The sequence below is a fragment of the Microcaecilia unicolor genome, chromosome 8 (genome assembly GCF_901765095.1).
Source record: "Microcaecilia unicolor chromosome 8, aMicUni1.1, whole genome shotgun sequence".
Classification (NCBI taxonomy): domain Eukaryota; kingdom Metazoa; phylum Chordata; class Amphibia; order Gymnophiona; family Siphonopidae; genus Microcaecilia; species Microcaecilia unicolor.
Genome location: NC_044038.1, coordinates 182,987,182 through 183,011,548, shown reverse-complemented (window position 1 = coordinate 183,011,548; position 24,367 = coordinate 182,987,182). Strand labels below are relative to the sequence as shown.

Sequence of the window (24,367 nt, the reverse complement as noted above, 5' to 3'; positions counted from 1 at the left end):
AGAAACTTGCCAAAGTTGAGGTGTGTAGATGGAGCTTGAACATGGTGGAATAGGGCCCCCTCTAGTGGGAAAGCCTTGAGTTTCAACTTCAGTCATCAACAGAAATGTACCTGTTCTCCTGAATTCTCCTCCTCAACAGTCATATATTTTCTTTACATTTTGTTTTTCTTTATTTGTGTCATTTTGTTTTGCTTAGCTGTTTTATTATAGCAAAAGCACCTGTCAGAGAGGGTGATCCTTCTCTTTGTCCATCTATCCATATACATAATTAAGGGGTCCTTTTACTGACCCTGCGCTAGTGCCGGGGGCCATTGTTCCTGCATGTCAGGGCTCTTTTTAGCGCAGCGGGTAAAACAGCCCCCAGTCAGAAACCTGGCATTCTGGAGAAGGGTGTAATTATTCGATGGAAGAATTACCTTAGGTTTGGTCCACTACAAGAACTATTTGACTATTTGTCTAAGAATCTTGTAGCCAGGGAGTGGTTTAGAACCCACCCACTAAGCACCAATTTCACAAAGAGCTGGAGAATTAATATTTGCAATGCAATCACTTTATTAAAGGTACTTGTGACCTGGATTGGCCACTGTTGGAAGCAGGATACTGGGCTAGATGGACCATTGGTCTGACCCAGTTATGGCTATTCTTATGGAAGCAAGTTAAGGGGAAGCAGTGAGACCAGCAGACACCAGGGGACAGAACTGCTCTGCTTGTTCATTGGAGTGAGCAGTGGGGCCAGTGTCTCGGTGAGAAGTCAGCACACGCCCTCTTCCTGATGCGAACGTGAAGTTCCTTTTCCTGTTGGAGAGTAATGAAATTATACAATTGTTAGTTAGGGTAGTTTTGCAAATGTCTCTAATGTGGTACGACCCCTAATTTAAAGGGGGGGGAGGGAGAGTTCTCAAGGCGCCCATTCTTTATGAAACAGTACGCAGTCCTTTTCTGATAGCCTGTGCATATTCGGTGTTCACAAATGTACAATGGTGCACTGTACTATGACAGCTCATCCCTAAAATACAGGGAAAATGACATTTATGGGCCAGTCACATGCGGAAGGGGCATCGGGTTTGGAACCATAAATGTCTAAAATATCAATGAGGCCAAAGTGGGCACATAAACATTTATATTCTGACATGCCAACATAAATATTTCTGTGGCAGTTTATGTTAGGCATTTTAGAAACTTCAAAGCAATGCAAATGGCCAGGAGAGACTCCTGGCTGTTTAAATCACTTGTCGGGTGCTAACTGGCAATATTTACTGGCGCTTAAGTGGACAGTACTGCAGAATATTGCCTCTTACAGTCAACCTCTAAGAGTGGGCCGGGTGTGTAGGTTGGTCCGTTATTCAGACCACTAACTGACTAAAATCCTTGTCTTAACTTTTATGTGCTAAATTCAACTGGGCACTGGTCTGATTAGTGGCTGGTGGCCGGTTAAAATCAAAGAGTGTTTGGTGGCTCCCCCTCCCACTCCTGAAGAAAGTATGACTGCTCCAGTCCCTCACCACCCTGGGCCTAGGGGGAAATCGGGAAGGAACACCATCCACTCACTCCTGCCCAGCACCAGCCTCCAAATCAAATTGGCTGCCACAACCCCTAGCACAAAACATTCCATATGCACATTTTTTCTGTTTTAAACATGTACCTTCTGGCTTTGTAAATCAAAATGTAAATGTTCATGCAACAAACATTTTAATGCTGGGTTATGCACATCTAAAACATAAGCATTGTTTCTAAATTAAGGAGAAAATACCTAGCCATTTGGCTTTGAATAACTGGCTCTTAACTTCTTGCAGGATGCAGCGATTGCCGGCTTTTTATTCTTGTTATAAGATGCTTATTATTATTCAGTGTCTGTTATTAATGGGAAGACGTTGCAGAGACTGTGATTTCAGAGATGCCAAGTTACCTAGTTCCAGTCTGCAGATTTGGGGACAGTCCTGGATTTCTGACCACCCCATCCTGGTGCATTTTGGGACTTGCAGCACTGATTTCAATAGGCAGAATCAGCCGCTACAAATCCTACACTGCTTTGGGATGGACGTCTGCCCAAAATCTCCAGCCTCAGACTGGACAACTTTGTATCTCTGTGATTTAAATATACAGGAGGCTGAGCACTAGTGGAGAGATGGTGAAGGGTGTGTGGGTGCATGTGTAGCAGCTATGCAGTGTGTGTGTGTTTACGTGACATGTGTGTGATGTGCAGAGCACACTTGTTTGCAGGCAGGTAGAGTCACAGCAAGGTTTGGCTGGGGTCAGAGCAAGGACTGTGTGAGTTACACATGACTTTGTAGAAAGAGTGTGTGTTGCATATGCTCACTTGCTCGTTGCACTTTGAGGTAGAAATCCAGCTGTCCAGCGTACTTTTCTTTCTAGTGGGATAAGCTTTAACACTAGCATTTGGACATTGTGTCTCCACATTTCTTTTTTGTTCAGCAACATGAAACCAAGCAGGCAAGAGAAGAGAAGAGAAGAGAAGAAAAGAGCAGTGCTGGAAGGTGAAATGTCTGAAACTTTCCAAGGTTACTGGAGGCTGAACACCTGCGGCAGCTCTCATCATCTCTATAAAGCTTCTCCTTATCAAGCAGGGACATTGCATCACCCTATGCAGGGTGAGGTCAGAAACCTTCAGCACTGCTCCCAGACTCCTGAAGGGATCCCCTCCTGTGTTTCTGCTCCCCAGGTCCTCCAGTATCTACAACTACTACTTATCATTTCTATAGTACTACTAGACATACGCAGCGCTGTACACTTGAACATGAACAGACAGTCTCTGCTCAACAGAGTTTATAATCTAATCAGGACAGACAAACAGGACAAATAAGGGAAATACTAAGGCAGAAATGATAAAACAGAAAAGGGTACTGAAAAAGTGAACAGGAGTTAGGAGTTAAAAGCAGCCTCAAAAAGGTGGGCTTTTAGCCTAGATTTGAAGACGGCCAGAGATAGAGCTTGACATACTGGCTCAGAAAGTCTATTCCAGGTTTATGGTGCAGGGAGATAAAAGGAACAGAGTCTGGAGCTGGCAGTGAAGGAGAAGGTTACAGATAAGGGAGATTTACCCAATGGACAGAATTCCCAGAGAGGACTGTGGGGAGAGATAAGAGTGGAGAGGTACTGAGGAGCTGCAGAGTGAATGCACTTGTAAGTCAATAAAAGGAGTTTGAACTGTATGTGGAAATGGATAGGAAGCCAATGAAGTGACTTGAGGAGAGGACTCATATGAGCATAGCGACACTGGTGGAATATAAGTCGTTCAGCAGAAGACTGGCTTAGTGGAGAGAGATGGCTTAGTGGGAGACCTTTGAGAAGCAAGTTGCAGTAGTCTAAGCAAGAGGTGAGAAGAGTGTAAATAAGGGTTTTGGTAGAGTGCTCAGAAAGGAAGGGACACATTTTAGTGATATTACAGAGAATGAAATGACAGGATTTAGCAGACTGTTGGATATGTGCAGAGAAAGAGAGAGAGGAATCAAAGATGACCCCAAGGTTACGAGCTGATGAGACAGGGAGAATGAAAGTGTTATCCACAGAAATAGAGAATGGGGGAAGTGGAGAGGTGGGTTTAGGGGGAAAGATAAGGAGCTCAGTCTTGGCCATGCTTAGTTTCAGATGGTGGTGAGACATTCAGGCAACAATGTCAGACTGGCAAGATGAGACTTGGGCTTGAATTTCTGCTTAAATTTCTGGTGTGGAGAGGTAAATCTGAGAGCCATAAGCAAAAAGGTGATACTGAAACCTTGGGAGGACATCAGAGCACCAAGGGAAGAAGTATAGATGGAGAAAATAAGAGGTCCCTTTTCCTGAGGTTAACCAACAGATAGTGGGATAGAAGTGGAGGAGGATCCATCAGAGCATACACTAAAAGTGCAATGGGAGAGATGAGAAGAAAACCAAGAAAGAACAGAGCCCTGAAATCCAAGTGAGGATTGCATATCAAGAGTAGGTGGTGATCAACACTGTCAAAAGTAGCAGATAGATAGATAAGGATAAGGATAGAATAGAGACATTTGGATCTGGCCAGGAACAGGCCATTGGACACTTTAGCAAGGGCTGTTTCAGGTGAATGAAGAGGCCGAAAACCAGATTGAAGTGGATCAAGAATAGCTTGAGATGAAAGAAAGTCAAGACAATGGCAGTGAACAGCACATTCCAATATCTTGGATAGGAAAGGAAGGAGGGCGATGGGGCGATAGTTGGAAAGGCAGGTTGGGTATAATGACGGTTATTGAGGAGTGGTGTAACTACACCATGTTTGAAGGCATCAGGAACAATTGCAGTGGAAAGTGAAAGATAGAGGATATGAAAGACAGAAGGGATGACAGTAAGAGAGATAGTGCTAAGTAGATGGGTGGGACTAGGATCAGAGGAACAGGCAGCCAGCTTGGAGGAGGAAAAGAAATCTGTAACCTTTTGGAACGCCTCACCCCCTCCTTTCAGATACCTGCCAATGAAGTTAGGTGCTGTGAGTGTGTCTGTCTGTCTGTGTATTTGTGTATATTTGTGTCTGTGTTTGTCTGTCTGTCTGTCTGAGTGTCTCTCTGTCTTTGTGTCTGTGTTTGTCTGTCTCTGTTTGCCTGTCTGTATGTCTGTCTGTTTTTGTCTGTCTGTGTCTGTATCTGTATGTATTTGTGTCTGTCTGTCTGTCTCTGTGTATTTGTGTGTGTGTGTTTGTATCTGTCTGTATATGTGTGTGTGTCTGTGTGTGTGTGTGCGTGTGCCTGTCTGTCTGTGTATTTGTGCCTCTGTGTGTTTCTGTCTGTCTTTGTGTTTTGTGTGTGTGTCTGTATGTGTTTGGGTCTGTGTGTATCTGTGTGTGCCTGTCTGTCTATATGTATGTCTGTAAATATGTAAGTGTGTGTGCCTGTGTCTGTGTGTATTGTGTCTGTCTGTATATATATATATATATATATATATATATATATATATATATACAGACACACACATATATATATATATGTGTGTGTGTGTGTGTGTGTGTATGTGTGTTTGTGTCTGTATATATATATATATATATGTGTGTGTGTGTGTTTGCCTGTATATATATGTGTGTGTGTGTTTTGTGTTTGTGTGTGTGCCTGTCTGTGTATATATTTGATAGCTTCGGAAGAGGAAGTTGCTGTATGAAGCAGGAATACTAGTACACTGGGGTTCCATTTTAGTAATGACATCGCTGGGGATGCTGCAGGATTAGTCGACATGGGGGGGATAGGTATCTTAGTATTGGAATAGCGTTGCGTTCTGTAGAGCAGGAATGACATGCATTGGCATAGCAGAAAGGGGGGGCTCAGCAACTGCAGAATAGGTACACTGAAAATCAGTAGGGGTGTCACATGGCAGGAGTGAGGTGTAATGGTAGAACTGTGTGTGTGTGAGGATACTTCCATACTGGGGTGTGTGAGGCAAAGAGCGAGGTGCATTGGCAGAGCTGGGGGAGCTTGACAACCCCTGCCTGAGCCACCTCTTTCCAGTGCTGGTTTTCAGATCCTGCAGGGAGGACTCATTGTTTTTGCAATAAGCCATACTCACAGGTTCTCATGGCAGAGGATGCATTCGCTGGCATAGACCATTGCCATCTGTTGCCACACACTGGTCTGTAGATCTTTGTGCAGGCCAGCGGCATGAAGTTGTCACAGTTAGGCTGTATAGGGAATGAGATGTTTTCATAGCTACTTTTTCTCCATCTTCATATACTGAAATTTAAGAACATTCTGCACCTTTCTCACATGCTTGAGAAGAAGTTAAACCCTAACCTTTGTATTAGATCCAATCTCCAGCCAATCAGATCTGACTGGATGTCACAGACTCACTAAAGACCGTCTGACAGCTGCAGACAAACAACTGGCAAAAACATCTGTTTGTCTTTTCTTCATTTCTCCCTCCTTCGTTTTCCTTTTTCCTTTGTGTATGTGTCTGTTTTATATTATAAACCCTGAAAATCCAACCTAGGTTCACATTACCTGTGTGTGTATTTCGTGGATATGACATAGAGATAGCAGCATAAACTGCAAATGATGTGTAAGTGGAGAAAAAGGCTCAGAATCGTCGCCCAGCCTGTCACTTCTCTCAGTGAAATTATAAGGCATGAGCTCAGCGTGCCATCATTAGCTTCAAAAAAACTCCACATATACCTCAATGTGTCAATCTCAATTTTAAATATTACTCTATGTGTCCACTAATCCTTCTATGAATGTACTGTATCTAATTAGTGGAACTAGTAAAGCAACACAAGTTCCATCCCGCTGCTTTGAATGCAAACATATCAAAATATATCCAGAAGAGTCAACCCAAATCACTTAGCTTTATATTTTCCTCAATTGTCCTTCTCCTGGTGACCCTTCTCTTTTGATAACCCCTTTGATAACCCGACAGGGAGCCCCCCATTTCGCGAGTTGCTGCGTCAGGGGTGATATCCAAAATTCATATATTCAAAGATTGCATTCACTGTCACTTCTCACCGTTAGCTACAAACTTTCACTGCTTACACATCATTTGCAGTTTATGCTCCTATCTCTATGTGATATCCATGACATACACACACAGGTAATGTGAACCTGGGTTGGATTGTCAAGTATTTATTAAAGGAGCTCGAGTGTATTTTTTCTTTATATATAAACCACCCAGGATGGCTTGTATACAAGGTGTATATCAAATAAAAAGAAACATGAACTAACTCAAAAAAGAAACATTCGCTTTTCTCACACCTTGGCTTTTACAGAGCTAAAGATGTGTAGCTCCCATGCATATCTTAGAAAGGGGTTTCCTTGGGGAATCCCTCTCCACATCCATATCAAGGAGAATAAAACATTGTGAGCCACTGAGGTACCAAAAGTGGGGTATGTGACTTATTTATACCACAAGATAGAGGAATATCAAATTTCAGCCTCAGGTATGGACTAGTGACATAAATGATAAACATTTATCAATAAAATCTATGTTTTTGGGAAAAATGCATTTGAAAAATAACAAATGTAAAACATCTATATGTCCGTAACCTATAGGAGGCTACAGAAACATTTTGACCCCTACAGTACACAATATTTTCAAAAATGAAAGTTGCCCACGTTTATCCCTCCAAATTTTATAGCCTCTATTTTGTTATTTGTGACCCCACTTTTGGAACCTTTTCGCTTAGTGGGCCACATACCTCTGTAAGCTGTCTCTCAATTTATTTATAAAACACCACTGCCTACCATTTCCTCAAAGAGTGGAGAAGTCACTTAGTAGAGAGATCAGTGGGTTCAAATCCTGCCTCTCCCCCTGCTATTCCATGAGACCTTGGGCAAGTCATTTTCTTCCATTACCTCAGGTACCTACTGAGACTGGCAGCTCTTTGGGGAAGGGGACTTTAAAAAGTTATAAATAACTCAAGCTACAGATATACAAATCAATATTCAATAGCAGTAGAGACAGTAATTTTAAAATACACTATATCAGCACCGCTAACACACCTGTGTAACAGTGAGATTCAGCCGCTATATATAGCTGTACGGTTTCATTAAAGAAAGATCTTTTTTTCCATTCTAAATTAAACCACACAACTGTATAAATGGCAGCTGAATATTAGTGCTTTCTGAAGAACTGGGCATTCTGCTGTCCACCCTCATGGGTATAATGCCATGGAAATTAGGTGGATTTTCACTGGCATTGTGCAGCTACTACTGTTGAAAATCCATGTATTGGGTGCCTTATACGTTTAACATTTAACGGCAGTCATGATTTACATTCAAATACAAAGATGTCCTTCTTCCTTCTACTGGATGTCTCGGTCTGCCATATTGATGTTCTCTTTCAGCAAGTGTTTAATGGTGGCCATGGATTGCAATCAGTTCACCTCCCCCCCTCTTTTTGCTTGGAGAGGGCCAAAAACTAATTCTCTGGCCCTACCATCAATTCTCTAGCTGCCAATGCTGTACTGGGCAAATAATAGTCAGGCCCTGGCCTGTTCTGTGATCCCCAACTCAGAATGACATTTGATATTTACCTCTCGCCCCTCATCAAAGTCTGCTCCAGAATATCCTGAAATACACAAAATACAGCTGTTAAGTGTCATAGTAATGCCAGATTGTGTTTATTGTATGGGATGAACTACAGGGGGAGGGAATGAGATGGTGGTAGAGAGGACGGTAATGAGAGCATGGAATGGGTATCATACTGGAGTAGACACAAACACACTTAAATCCAACTGAGCCTTTGTTTCATTTATTTAGGATTTATTATTAGGATTTACTGCCTTTTTGAAGGAATTCACTCAAAGTGGTGTACAGTAAGAATAGATCAAACATGAGCAATAGGCAATTACAGCAGTAAAATATTCAAATAACAATACAAAGTATGGCATAGTATACTGCTTACAATGTCAACACAATACATAATAGAACATTTTAATTGACAGTGTAGGGTAAAGCAAAGATAGAACATATAGATAAGAGAGTAAAAGAGTTAGACAGTAAGGTGACTAATTTAAAGAAAGTTGCACATGAGGTCAGAGACATGGTTAAATATTATTTCAGCTAGGGTAGGAGTGGATAATCATGTTCTGCTGCAATAACAAACAGCACAAAAGTAATCAGCTCACTGGTCAGACAGACAGACAGATAGACAGACAGAATAAGTAGAGAAACTAAATGGCCCTTCCCACCCCCACTTCCCAGCATACAACTGGAAAAGAACCAATCATGATGAGAATGCTGGGAATAAGATTTTCTCACTCACTAGAACCTGCTAATGGAACCTTTTTTATGCATAATCCAAATGGATAAGAAGCTTCTTTTTTAATTTGGTAAACCTGATGTGTGCAGGCAAGATTACAGCGGAGCACAGTTTACTGCTAAGTCTGTTCTCGAGAAGAAGCTCCCTCACTGTCCGTGTCTGAGCCCTGTGCTGGTATCTCACCGCTGCAGCAGGACTGAAAGTCTCTAGTAAATATTTCTTACCAGAGAAGAGCAAATGAGCAAGAAACAGCAAAAACAGCAGTGATCCCACACCCCTCATTGCCTTCTCTATTTAATGTTCCTTCTGCACAGCAGTGTGGCAGACTCCTTGGTCTCCTGGATTATATCTTCTTGCAGAAAGCGCTTCATCTGTCTAATATCACCATCCCCGTGTTACTGATTAACAGAACCCATGGCACATGCTCCACCTCATATGCCAAGTCTATGTAACAGATGCTGAATAGGCTACTGATCAGATTAGCAGGATCTATGCATTAAGTTTAAGCAGACGTTTATGGACAGATCCTGATCCTCAGTCACCAGTGCTCTGATCATCTTTAGGTATCAGAAGCATTGTAAGACCTGTGATGGAGGAGTGAAAGTGTTTCACACAGAGCAGTTGTTTCTCAGCCTTTACCACATAACAGGGGCGTAGCCACGGGTGGGCCTGGTTGGGCCTGGTTGGGCCCAGGCCCACCCAGTTTTGGTTCAGGCCCACCCAGCAGCAGTGGCGTAGCCAGAAGTCAATTTTTGGGTGGGCCAACAGGTTGGATGGGTGGGCACTAGACAGTGGTGTGCTGGTAAATGTTTAACAACAGGCTCTCTCCCCGGTCCACCTGTGCACCTCTCCTCAAAATTGCAGAGCTGGCTATAGCCGGGGAGAGAGCCTGGGGGGGGGGGGGGGCAATGCATTACTCTCGCCAGGAAAAAAAAATTAAATGATCCCAGGTTCCAATTTAATTCATGTTTAATGTGGGATAAAATGCCATAAATAAGTAAATAAATATAAACTTTTAATGTTGAGCACCTGATTCTCAAAGTGAACATATCCAAACACTATAATGAAAATAAAATGATTTTTTTTTCTACCTTTGTTGTCTAGTGACTGTTTTTCTGATCATGCTGGCCCAGTATCCGATTCTGCTGCTATCTGTCCTCTTAACTCCGTTTCCAGGCTTCCTTTCCATTTATTTCTTTACTTTCCTCCTTTCTTCTTCATTTCTTGCTCTATATCCATAAGTAAAAGCTGGGTCCTCTGCAGACTTGACTGTCCAGTGGATCCAGCTTCTGCCTATTTTCTTCATCCATGTGCAGTTTTTCTCCTCTCTTTCCTTTTCCCTCATCTCCTTCCTCACTCTTCCATCCCTCCATCCATGTCCAGCATTTCTTCTCTCTCCCTTCCCTCTCTTCCATCCATGTCCAGCAACCCTCCCCTCCCCTGTCCTTCCCTCCATCCATGTCCAGCAACCCTCCTCTCCCCTGCCCTCCCTTCATACACCCATGTCCAGCAACCTTCCTATCTCCTCTTTCCTCCCCTCCATCCACGCATGTCCAGCAACTCTCCTCTCCCCTCCAGCCATCCATACCTAGCAATTCTTTTCTCTCCCCTGCCCCCCTCTATCCATCCAATCCCCAGCAATTCTCTTCTCTCTCCGATTGTCCCCTCCATCCATCCATCCCCAGCAATTCTCTTCCCTCCCCTGCCCCCCTCCATTCATCCATCCCCAGCAATTCTCCTCTCTGCCCTGCCCCTATCCAGCCATACCCAGCAATTCTGTTCTTGCCCCTGCCCCCCCTCTATCCATCTATACCAGCAATTCTCTTTTCTCCCCTGTCCCCTCCCTCCAGCCATCAGTGATTCTCCTCTCGCCCCTCCCGCTCCCATCCATGTCCTGCGATTCCACCTGCCCGCCCGGAGCCCTCTTCTCCCCCCCCAAAAAATGTACAGTGCAGGCTGAGCTCCGTTCCCACATCTGTCTCCCTCACTCTCACAGCAGCGCTTCCCAAACGCTGCCCACCGCCGCCATGATCGCGAGATTTACTTCCCTCCGTCTCAGCACTCAGCAGCAGTGGTAGCAAATCATACACGCTGCCTCCTTCTAACCCGGAAGTGTATGATTCGCTACCCGCTGCTGCTGAGTGCTGAGAGGAGGGAGGTAAATCCCGCGATCATGGCGGCGGTGGGCAGCATTTGGGAAGCGCTGCCGTGAGAGTGAGGGAGGCAGATGCAGGAACGGAGCTCAGCCTGCTCCTCCGCTCCGCTGCCTCCACTGCTGGGTGGGCCTGAACCAAAACTGGGTGGGTCTGGGCCCACCCAGGCCCACCCGTGGCTACGCCCCTGCCCAGCAGTGGAGGCAGCGGAGCGGAGGGAGCAGGCTGAGCTCCGTTCCCGCATCTGCCTCCCTCACTCTGTACAACGTGCAGGATGTCAGCAAATTGCAATGCATTGCAGGAGCAGGACGGAGACTGAGAGGACGTCGGCTTGCGGGGAGTGGGGTCCTCCGCCAGCAAAAGTGAAGGTAGGTGGCGGGGGCGGGTTCACGGCGGGAGGGGGTGGCGGCAATGGCTGCGGGGGGGGGGGGGGGGGGCAGCACCGGGGGGAGGGCTAAAATGTGCCCCCTCCCCTCGGGCTCTGGACACCCCTCCCACGGAAGGCTGGCTACACCCCTGGGATAAACTGGACATCGCTTAAGGCAGGGACATAGAGAAAAGATATTAGGGTTGGAGGGAGCATAGGGACAGGGATAGAGAGGGAGGGATAGGGGCAGTGGTGTGCTGGAGCAGGCTCTCATAGGCTCGCAAGAGCCGGTTGTTACGTTTTTAAGAATTTTGGGAGCCGGTTGTTTAAAGTAGGGCCCTCCATGGCTACTGTATAATCCTTCCTATACTGCCATGTTGTGTGGTTATGGCCTGTATAAAGAATCAGCTGGATCTCAGGGCTCAGCTGGCTCTGGATCCCAAGGCTTAGCAGGCTATCAGTATGATGGACCAGCAGGCTCCCAAGTCTTCCTAATCTTGTGTTCCTGCAGTTGTACTATGCTTTCTTAGGATATGGGATATGCATGTTACATGTCAAGGTGACACAAGGAAGGAGCTGGGGGCCCTGCAGTCCATGTATGGCAGATATAATTGGATGTAACCTTGAGACTAAGGACCATGTGAGCTCAGGATGTTGCTATGGAAATATGTGCTCGAGTGGAAGAGACACCAGGTGTTTCATGATATGTACTAGCTGGTTTCATGGTTATTTGCTATGAGCACAGCCATACTGATAAGAACTAAGTTAGTGGTCACATGTGCGCATGTGCATATAGAGGAGAGGATGATATAATGTAGGAAATGTCCATATATGTATACATATAAGAATAACAGAATATTACAGGAATATCCATATATGATCATAAGTTAGTTTGGGAGAAGTCACATGATTTCTGGGAAGGCAGAACTCGTAACAGTATTTATGTGATATCCGGGAGATGTTAGCTGAGCAGTCCTTGTCTTTCAGGGTGCGCACCTGACTGACAACCTGCTCCAGAGAGAAAACAATTATTTTGTATATTGGCTCTGTGAGATATAAATAAAGATATGGCTGATTGCACCTAACTGAGTCTAAGTTTTCTCTCTTATTTTTTATAGCCTATGAGGCTGTAATGTTTCTCCCCTCCCTATCAGGGCTAGGAGATGGGAGAAAACACATTTTGGCGCCCGAACAGGGACCTGAATGCCCTGTGTAATTAGCCTTAATAGCCCTCTAAACTAATCAAATGAAAAAAACAGAAAAAAATGAAAAAGATAAAAGAAAAAAAGTAGCAAAAAGAAAAAAACAAAAACGCCTGGGCTATTCCCGCAGCTGGCTTGTGGAGACTTATCGATAGCTCAGAGAAGGGATCCTCCGGAGCTGTAAATTGAGAAGTGATATTGAAATGAGAAGTGGTACCAGATTGAGAAGTGTATTGAATCCTGTGGGAAAAGCTGCAGGGTGTGTTTAAATTCACTGACATAAGTGTTGGTGAGCTGAGTGTGGACGCGTCGGCTGCACAAGGGTGCATGTCTGGAATTTTGATAGATGTCTGTAAGTATTAATTTTTTTATATTTTCATGGGGGATGTTATTTGTCAGTTATCAACTGCTTTCATAGACAGCAGGACCTAGCTAGTATTTTAATATAGTGTGCATCAGTGATTCTTTATGATTTGGGGACGTGGGAGCATGGTCAGAAAAGTCAGTATCTATAGTTTGTACTGTTCTTTAATGGCTCAGTCTATTAACATGTCATACCATAAATTGCTAAGGTCTAAGGGGGAATTTTTTCTTTCCTGCCCCATAGTTTTGTGCAGAGCCTTGCAGTGAATTGGTTATTTATTACTGTTTGCTTTAGAATGCAGAAAGAAAAAAGTTATGGGTTTGTTGTGCAGACAGGGAAACTGTTTTCCCTCCGGCTTTCTTGTGATGTCATTTTAGTAAGAGAAAGAGGGATTTTTAAACTTGCAAGCAGTCTGTGTTACTTGATTCACCGAGAACTGTGTCCCATTACGTTTGATTAAAAAGAGCTGTATTTCTTCGTTCCCGGCAGGGCTTTTTGGCAGAGGTTGTGCTGTCCTTTAAAGCACCGATTTATTTTTTTCTTCCCTTTCTGTTGTTTCATAGCTGTGATATGTGTGTGCGTGCAGACTGGCCAGTTTGTGTAGGCGTGTGTGCATAATATTTTTTCAGGAAGAATTCAGCTGCTTGTAGCTTTATTGTACACAGACTAACTGTGTTTCCTGCCTTTTTGCTATGTTATTTTCACTGTGCAGATTCATTTGCCAGCATTAATTATGTCCTGTTTATTTTATTCAAGTCTTAAGGCTGTCGTAAATTGCATTTATCTTTCAGCTGCTGTTATGGTTCAAGGGCCCTGATTCATAGGGCAGACGAATATTTAAAATGCAATCCAATTTTAAATTTCCAAATTATAGTTTTTTGCCTGATCTTTTTATTAGACAGCAGACTGCTATTCCCAAGCTCTGCCTTAAAAAAAAAAAAAAAACTTTACAGTTTATGCCCGTTGTACTCCTTATATGACTGGGTTTCACTAGAAACAGTTTATAATTGTCTTCCAAGCCATGTGTTGTTGCAGATAACCCTTATGGTCTGGAATAAAGAAATTCCTTTCCTGTGTTATGCATTTGATGATGCAAAATTAATTCCTTTATCCAATGCAACTATTATAGCAGGTGCTGCTATCATAATGACACCATTGTCTAAATTATTAGAAGTTTTTGAGTCTGAAAGGGCGTTCAAGGCTTACAGCATTGAGGGAGGTCCGTACGTGCCACAGGATCTGGACTCTAATTAACCCCTTAGTGGGTGCCTGGTCAAAGTTGCAAACTTTTACACTCTTCTATTTCTGATGGAATGCTAAATATTTGTCTCCTGTTTACTTCATGTGTTTCATTCATTAATCTCTGTCTCACTCTACCTTACAGAAACTGCCACACGGGAAAAGTAAATCTAGATGCATGTTTAGATTAAGAAGCAGTTCACGGAAAATGTTTTGCACTGCCCCAGAAATTCCTTCTATTTAAATTTAATTACAAGACATGTTTGTCTACTGCCATATTCAATGTGTTTAATTCTCATGATACTGTTATGCCTATGTATGTTCTGTGCCCTAGGTACCTGATATTTCATAGCCATCCCTACCTTAATGTGCTTTTAGATCATGCTGTTGTTGTTTTTTAACGTGCTTTCTCTTTTGTGTTGCTCTAGTCTGCCCTAATTAGTTGTCTTCTCTTTCACTGCATACGAGATAACTTGTTACCATTATTGCACACTTTCCCACTTTGTTTTATATTACTTGAATTTGAAAACTTTTTCTCCTTCTTTCTGAATAGTACTGTTTTCCTACTTATTTTAGCCACCAGAGGAAGCTACCATGATAAATATTTCCACTTGTGTTTTGATTTGTACTGAGTTTTCTTGGAAAGCAAATGGATGACAAATTCCCATTCATTTCTGGGTAATTTTGTGAAAGCTTACAGGAATGTTCCACTTAATAATGACTGAGAGATTGTAAAAGTTGTTTGGTGCCAGTTCAATGCTTTGTTAGAAAGTCACCTGGCAGCATACCTTAGAAGGAACACTGTAAGTTGTTTAGATGGTCAGAGCATGTGCATAATGGTGTAGCTGTATGTTTGAACAGGGAAATGTATATGGTATCCTCTTTTTAGTATCCTCTTTTTCAGTACTCTGATGTTTGCCTCCTTCTGAAGGATGATGTGATGCCCCTTCTATACAGGGCCATATATTCTGCAAACTGTGCCACCTACAGCTGCCTTGCTGGATGAAAAATTTCATTGGCTTCATCAGTGTAATTTCAGACCTGCTCTAATTTGTTTTTATCTGGAACTTCATGCACTGTTGCATTTTACCCCCGTGATTACATTCTTGCTCTGATTGCAGGATTTTTGCTTTTAGGTAATTTCTGTTCCATTTTAGTTATCATGTTTTCTGCCTGCTTACTAGTTGTACACTCATATATTTCCACATGTTTTGTTTCTCATTTTCTGTATATGCCTTCTTCTCCTTCAACTACTGACTGCTATGACAGTCTTTTACAGATAGATAAAGAAGTACCCTCCTGAATCAGGCACTCCACAAGAGGGATGGTAAAAAGAAGATTCACAGCATACGAGTTTTCCCAATACTGTATTTTCCCAATATTGTAAATTAAAGAAGTTTCTTTGTCTAATGTCATTCCAGATCAGTTTACACACATAACTTGGAAGCATTCCATTTACTCTGGACTTTTCCGAATCAAGGCCTTGTCAGCTGCTGCTGTAAAGCTGCAAAATCTTACTTCCTGATTCAGAAATCTGAAATCTACTACAAAACTTGACTCAGCCATTCTTCATACAGGATGATTGGGGACTTATGGTTCTAGAGTTTTCATTTATTTCATTGTTTGTCATTATTCTCACTGCCTTGTATGCAACAGTTTTCTTGATCAAAAGAGGATTTGCATTCTGTATTCCTCCACTATTTGTGAAAGACCTGTTATAACATTTTAACCCTCTCATGTCTGTTTTGAGTTAGGCTCCTGGTCAAGATGATACCGCTACCTGGAGTCCTTACCTCAGGTTTTCTATATTGTGTGAACCTTTACTTGACAGTTGGACCACAGGCCCAGGGACTCTTATTTTAGAAACGATTGACCTCTGTGGGACTGTCCTACTTAAACTTGACCTACACCGGGTCATCCCTTTACTGCCTCCATCCTAACTGTTTTTCATTTTCTGTTGTTGGTCACTAGTGTCCATAGATCCTGAACCTATTGAGCTCAGCAAGATCCATGCAGGAGACTGGGTCCTAATACAGGTCATCAAGAGGGAAAAATTGGGTAACCAGAGTAGACCATCTTCTCGCAAGGGCAAGTCCGGCTACAAAGGGGAAGTGCTTCAATAGGAACTCTCGTCTCAAACCTGTGAAGAAAACTACAACCCAAACGAGAATTTAGGGTTTAAATGGAAGACTTAACATCTGATTCAGGTGACCCACGTGACCAATTGCCTGAGACTGAGAGCAATCAGGACCTTGACTGATAGACCGATAACACTCAGGTTGGTCCTAGGAACCATCTGTGGTATACTTCTTATCATTCTTCTGCTCTATGTCATAGATGCAGTTAAACAGACACCAATTCCTGGAGACCAGGACAGAAATAATTCCAAAGACCACTACAATTGGATGCTGGAGAACTTCACTCAAGTTTGATGCCGAGTATCTGCTGCTTCAGTACTACACAAACTTTAGACTGCTCCTGTCTAAGCTGGACACTTATGCATTTGGACTCACCCCAATATCTGCTTTATTTGAAGGACATTCTTCCTAGACCCATCTCTCTGATCTTCGCTCTTCACCTACTGTTTTGTCTGAAACTTGAGACAGGACTTTGCATTTTGGACTTATATTTTGGGCTTTTGCCATAATGAAGTATTTACGATAATGATGAATTTGTTTTTTATTCTTACAACTGTTTTTCTTCTTTACATTCATATGACTCCTAATATGTCCTGTCTGTGACTTCTGTTGCAAAGTCTTCTAATGCTATGCAGTCTGCTGCTATACTGGTTAACTCTTCTTGTATTGCGGTTAACTGTCCTGAATTCTTTATTAGTCATATTAATTATCCCCTATCTCTTTCTCCTGTCTTTGCAGCTTATCTTCTTCTTTCAGCCCGTTTATGTATTTTCTTTTCTGGTACATGTCATCACTTAGGTCAAGTATTATCTTGTGTGACAGTTATTCCTTTAATTTTTTTGTGATATTTTTCCTTTTCTGTATATTTTCTAGCACTATTCCCCTCCCTTACACCCATGTATTCCTGAGAATACTTCTGATATCTGTACACCTGTGCGCTTGATTTTTCTATTCCTATTGCGTTATGTTTCTTTTCTAGCACTGACCTTGCTACAGTTTCTTTCTTTACTCCTGGTTTGCGTGCCGCTACTACTGCTGAGTGGCTTCAACAAATTTTGCTATTACATGTTAAAATTTCAATTTATCTCCTGCTGGCCTTAATGTTATTTCTGAGGAATTAGCTGCTAATACTCAAATGATTAGAGTAACTCCTTTGTAATATCATCCTCTCATTCCCCTCATTTTTGTTCACTTAAATTGTTTATTTTTTAATTTTTAGTTATATTAGGTTTTGATCCCTGGTGACCTTTCCTCTCTGTGCACTTGCTATGATATGCTCTGAAGAACCTAGTCTCTTACCTCCTTGTGTGTGAAAGGCCACAGGCTGTCCGCCTTTTTGGCCTTTCAAGAGGGAAATGTATAATCCTTCCTATACTGCCATGTTGTGTGGTTATGGCCTGTATAAAGAATCAGCTGGATCTCAGGGCTCAGCTGGCTCTAGATCCCAAGGCTTAGCAGGCTATCAGTATGATGGACCAGCAGGCTCCCAAGTCTTCCTAACCTTGTGTTCCTGCAGTTGTACTATGCTTTCTTAGGATATGGGATATGCATGTTACATGTCAAGGTGACACAAGGAAGGAGCTGGGGGCCCTGCAGTCCATGTATGGCAGATATAATTGGATGTAACCTTGAGACTAAGGACCATGTGAGCTCAGGATGTTGCTATGGAAATATGTGCTCGGAGTGGAAGAGACACCAGGTGTTTCATGATATGTACTAGCTGGTTTCATGGTCATTTGCTATGAGCACAGCCATACTGATAAGAACTAAGTTAGTGGTCACATGTGCACATGTGCATATAAGAGGAGAGGATGATATAATGTAGGAAATGTCAATATATGTATACATATAAAGAATAACAGAATATTACAGGAATATCCATATACAGTGGTGGAAATAAGTATTTGATCCCTTGCTGATTTTGTAAGTTGCCCACTGACAAAGACATGAGCAGCCCATAATTGAAGGGTAGGTTATTGGTAACAGTGAGAGATAGCACATCACAAATTAAATCCGGAAAATCACATTGTGGAAAGTATATGAATTTATTTGCATTCTGCAGAGGGAAATAAGTATTTAATCCCTCTGGCAAACAAGACCTAATACTTGGTGGCAAAACCCTTGTTGGCAAGCACAGCGGTCAGACGTCTTCTGTAGTTGATGATGAGGTTTGCACACATGTCAGGAGGAATTTTGGTCCACTCCTCTTTGCAGATCATCTCTAAATCATTAAGAGTTCTGGGCTGTCGCTTGGCAACTCGCAGCTTCAGCTCCCTCCATAAATTTTCAATGGGATTAAGGTCTGGTGACTGGCTAGCCACACCATGACCCTAATGTGCTTCTTCCTGAGCCACTCCTTTGTTGCCTTGGCTGTATGTTTGGGTCATTGTCGTGCTGGAAGACCCAGCCACGACCCATTTTTAAGGCCCTGGCGGAGGGAAGGAGGTTGTCACTCAGAATTGTACGGTACATGGCCCCATCCATTCTCCCATTGATGCGGTGAAGTAGTCCTGTGCCCTTAGCAGAGAAACACCCCCAAAACATAACATTTCCACCTCCATGCTTGACAGTGGGGACGGTGTTCTTTGGGTCATAGGCAGCATTTCTCTTCCTCCAAACACGGCGAGTTGAGTTCATGCCAAAGAGCTCAATTTTTGTCTCATCTGACCACAGCACCTTCTCCCAATCACTCTCGGCATCATCCAGGTGTTCACTGGCAAACTTCAGACGGGCCGTCACATGTGCCTTCCGGAGCAGGGGGACCTTGCGGGCACTGCAGGATTGCAATCCGTTATGTCGTAATGTGTTACCAATGATTTTCGTGGTGACAGTGGTCCCAGCTGCCTTGAGATCATTGACAAGTTCCCCCCTTGTAGTTGTAGGCTGATTTCTAACCTTCCTCATGATCAAGGATACCCCACGAGGTGAGATTTTGCGTGGAGCCCCAGATCTTTGTCGATTGACAGTCATTTTGTACTTCTTCCATTTTCTTACTATGGCACCAACAGTTGTCTCCTTCTCGCCCAGCGTCTTACTGATGGTTTTGTAGCCCATTCCAGCCTTGTGCAGGTGTATGATCTTGTCCCTGACATCCTTAGACAGCTCCTTGCTCTTGGCCATTTTGTAGAGGTTAGAGTCTGACTGATTCACTGAGTCTGTGGACAGGTGGCTTTCATACAGGTGACCATTGCCGACAGCTGTCTGTCATGCAGGTAACGAGTTGATTTGGAGCATCTACCTGGTCTGTAGGGGCCAGATCTCTTACTGGTTGGTGGGGGATCAAATACTTATTTCCCTCTGCAGAATGCAAATAAATTCATATACTTTCCACAATGTGATTTTCCGGATTTAATTTGTGATGTGCTATCTCTCACTGTTACCAATAACCTACCCTTCAATTATGGGCTGCTCATTTCTTTGTCAGTGGGCAAACTTACAAAATCAGCAAGGGATCAAATACTTATTTCCACCACTGTATGATCATAAGTTAGTTTGGGAGAAGTCACATGATTTCTGGGAAGGCAGAACTCGTAACAGTATTTATGTGATATCCAGGAGATGTTAGCTGAGCAGTCCTTGTCTTTCAGGGTGCACACCTGACTGACAACCTGCTCCAGAGAGAAAACAATTATTTTGTATATTGGCTCTGTGAGATATAAATAAAGATATGGCTGATTGCACCTAACTGAGTCTAAGTTTTCTCTCTTATTTTTTACAGCCTATGAGGCTGTAATGTTTCTCCCCTCCCTATCAGGGCTAGGAGATGGGAGAAAACACATTACTTTAACAACTGGCTCCCAAAATGTGGGCTTGGGCCCCCTGCTGAATTCTCTTTTACTTTGCTGGTGGGGATGCTGAGCCCTGCCAGCCAAGTAAATAGACTGCTGCTGCTCCCCGCCCCTTGTTTCCAGCTCTGAGCAGCAGGCTGGGATTTCTCGAGCATGTGTGAGAAGTTCCAGCATGCTGCTCAGAGGAAGACCTTGGGAGTGGTGGCAGTCCATTTATTGGCTGCCAGCAAAGGTATGCCTAGCGTGCCTGCACGAAGGGAGGGAGGAGAGAGAGACAAGTGTTGCTACCCCCCCCCCCCCCCCCCCCCCCCGGCCACCCCTGGCCCTTCCAACTGCATAGCTGGCTAGGTCCGGAGAAAAAGCCTGTTGTTAAAAATTTACCAGCACAACCCTGGATAGGGGCACTGAGAGGGCAGATGGTGATCACTGGAGGAGGATAGAGACAGGGACACAGAGGGGAGATGAAGATGGATGGTGGACTTGGGAAGAGATGAAATGTGGAATGAACAGGAGACTCTGTCAAGAGAAAAGAGACATTGTGACCAACGCAAATGGAAAAATAAAATGCTCAGACAACAGAGGTAAAAAAAGAAATTGTGAATTTATTAATTGGAATATGTCAATTTTGGCAAATGTGCTTCTCTGATATCTTACATTTCAGTTTCTTGCCAGATATTTGTGACCTGGATTGGCCAATGTTGGAAACAGGATGCTGGGCTTGATGGACCTTTGGTCTGACCCTGTGTGGCAATACTTATGTAGTATTGCTGTATGTGCAGCACATGATTTTTTGAGGGTTCCAGTTCAGTCTTTTTGTCTTCATATCTCTATTACTGATCTCTATTACTGATGTGTGGTCCTTTCTTTCATATTTGTTGAAGGTTTGTCTGTGTGTTTTCTGTATGTGACCAAGGTGTGGTATTCTGCTAATTGTTTTGTGTGTGGATGTGTGTGTGGTGGGGGGGGGGGGGGGAATCTGTATTTTCAGTAGGATGTACTTTGGTAACCTAGGATGTTGCCTCTTTATAGGTAGGGTTTTTACTATTTCAGTCCTGGCCGTTCTCTCCTTCAAGTCTCTTGCTGCCCACAAGAAGCAAGCTGTGAAATTTTTATGGGACCACTGCAAGTGTGATGGTTGATGGCAGACCCTGAATGGGATGAGGTTGCCAGTGCTATCCCTGGCCATTCCAAAGCAATGGAGGCTTGCCTAAGGCAAGAAAGGGCCAAGGCTGGATTACGAACTTGGGCCCTCAGATTCCCAATCTGCTGCTCTAACCATTAGGCTACTCCTCTGTCCTGCCCTGGACATTAGAGCTGCTTTATTATGACAGGTTCTCTATAATATATAAGTCCAGAATGTGTTTGTTTTTCGCCGAGTTTGATTACTGGAATTCCGTTTCTGTTATGTAGTGTTTGTGAAATAATAATAGAACGTATGTACATGTGGTAGCTTTTTCTCTTCAGATGCCAACCCTAGTGTGGACAGTTGGCTGTAAAGGGGAAGGAGAAGGCTACAACAGTAGACATGGCAAGGGACTTGGGACATGGCATGAGGATGGGACAAGGGAGGGTCATGGGTGGAGCACGGTCGGTACGGGGCAGATGTCGAGGTTTTTTTGGCAAAAAGCTGAAAAGCTGGAAACCCAACTCATAAAGTACATGACCTTTGACTGAGAATTTCATTATATATCTAAATTTAATTTACAGTAACTTATTTCAGTGAGTGAGCTGTTGAATTAAATGGGTAAGTTCAGTCTTTCGGGCCTTTTTTTCCTGGCTGAATATTCCAAAATTGTCGCTGCAATGGTAGGTTTGAAGGCATTCCAGTTATGAATCTGAGACACCGGTGTGCCATCATTAACTTGGAAATATTCTTCCATGACCTTTGAAATTTCTCCGGAAAAAACTGGGTCTTACAGTAGCATATTTAAACTAGACATTTTTAAATTATTTGCGGAATAACAAATAAAGTAAACTGTATTATTAAATCTTCACTGGGCTTTTCTACACCAGCCAAGTGCATCATTAGTCCTTTACCCACATTATTAGACACTGTAATATTATCAATAATAGCAGTCCCTGCATAAGGCAGAATACAGTGTGAATCAAAAAGTAGTCAATCCTAGAAAAAGATCGGTGGTCCAATGATCTAATATAAATTCTTGCATTATAAGGTTGAGAATTCTCCACACATCCACCATTGCTCCCATGAAAAGCAGTTTTGTCACATCTATCTGTCTAGGGGCAACTTTTAACCTCAGCAATCAATCTGAAAAAGGACCCCCCCTTCAATCTGTTCAGAAATCTGCTGCCCGTCTTATCTTCCGCCTAGACCGATATGCTCAAGTCACTTCACTGACTTCCGATCAGGTACTGCATACAGTTCAAGCTTCTCCTACTAACCTACAAATGCACTCAATTTGCAGCACCTCATTACCTCTCTACCCTCATCTCCCCTTACGCTCCTACCCGTAACCTCCGCTCACAGGACAAATACCTCCTCTCAGTACCCTTCTCCACCACTGCTAACTCCAGGCTCCGCCCTTTCTGCCTCGCCTCACCCTATGCTTGGAATAAACTCCCTGAGCCCATACGCCAAGCCCCCTCCCTACCCATCTTCAAATCCTTGTTGAAAGCCCACCTCTTCAATGTTACTTTCGGCACCTAACCATTGTACCTCTATTCAGGAAATCTAGTCTGCCCCCAATTTGATTGACTGCATTTTTTTGTCCTTTAGATTGTAAGCTCCTTTGAGCAGGGACTGTCCTTCTTTGTTAGATTGTACAGCGCTGTGTAACCCTGGTAGCGCTTTAGAAATGTTAAATAGTAGTAATATTTGATTAAAATCCCCGGTCATGGCGAAACGTTTATCACCCTACACCACCAGTTTGAGTATAAATGTTAAAAAAGCGTAATCTCCCTGTCGCCAACTTTGATGTCTACCTTTACCCACTTCCCATTGTCATCACTATATTGTCATCCAACCAGAATCTGAGTTGCCTTGCTAAATAATATAGCCACTCCCCCTTTCTTATCACATGCCGCATAGAAACAACATTCTTTTACCCTTCCCCTTTCAATTTACAGGATTCTTTATAACTCAGATGAGTATCTTGTAAGAAGCAGATGTCACTACCAATCTTTTAAAGATGAGCTAACACGGTGTATATGACATAGCTACAGGGGCGTTTCCAAGATGGCGACTCGATGTTGAGTGTGAGCGATTGAGCTGCTCTGGATTAAGAACTGTTACTTTGTTTTATTTCCTAAAATGCCTCATACCAAGAGGAAAGGAGCGGTAAAGAACCTACCGCCATCAGTTCGTACCTCTTCGCCTATCCAGACAACGCTTGACCGCTTTGCAACAAATTTCACACAAAATACCAGTGTACAGCAGGCCGCTGTGAGTGCTGACGAAGGAGCGTCGGCCCACCAGGCAATAGAAACAACTCTTTCGCCACCGGAGGTTAATCCCCCACCTTGTCCAGCTCATCAACGGGAGAGGGAATCAGACCCGATTGCTTCGGAAGACGAGGGCGACGGATCTGCTAATGGTGGCTTCCCCCAATGAGAGCAGAGGAGTCATTCTCGGAGCTACAAGCTCCCCAGTGGTGACGCTGGAATTGATCTGGAAAGCCATACAAGATCTTACAAAAACGGTAGCGAATTCGGCCCGGGAGACCACATCACTTGTGAGTAAAGTTAATGTTTTGACTGAAACTGTGGAAAATTTAAAAACAGATACAACAACTAGAATTGATTCGATTGAATCGGAAGTAGCAACATTGAAAACGATTAACACAGCTTTGATTAAAGATAAGCTGGCAATATTGAGGAAGATTGAACAGATGGAAAATTTTAATAAATGACTGAATCTAAGGATATTGAATTTTCCTGTAATAAGCAGCCTGAGCCCGATGGAACTATTTCGAAAATATTTGATTGAAAATTTAAAATACTCCCCATCTCAGATTCCTCCAGTAAATAAAATTTATTACATTCCTATGTCTAAAAAAAAGATGGGGTAGTGGAAGAAACCGGAGACCAGGCCGCTCGTGGAGGGAGTGAACATGAAATACAAGATATTTCAATGTTTCTGGAACAATCCTTTTCAGTGGTAACTCAGCGTCAAACTTTGATCATATCGTTAGTCTTTGAACAAGATTTCAGTGCTATATTAAAATTGTACTTTAAAAACTCTAAGAAAATCTTTTGTGGATCCCGGGTTTGGATATACCCGGATGTCACTAAAAATACTCAAGACAGGAAGAAATTATTCCTTGCACTTAGAGAGGAAACTAGGGCAATGGGAGCTTCATTTCTCTTGTCTTATCCATGCAAATGTAAAATATCTAAATGTTAAATATGTTTTCTTTGAGCCTGATCAACTTAAACGTTTCTTGGGTCAAA

General features: G+C 43.1%; 1 long non-coding RNA gene across 1 annotated transcript; it reads right to left on the bottom strand.

The window, feature by feature from the left end:
- Nucleotides 1-528: 528 nt before the first annotated feature.
- On the bottom strand, nucleotides 529-9,065 carry LOC115476203. Its single transcript, XR_003943141.1, has 4 exons — nucleotides 8,931-9,065; nucleotides 7,979-8,013; nucleotides 5,524-5,635; nucleotides 529-795 (listed from the first exon to the last, which is right to left on the bottom strand). It is a non-coding gene; the product is annotated as an uncharacterized LOC115476203 (long non-coding RNA).
- Nucleotides 9,066-24,367: the final 15,302 nt, after the last annotated feature.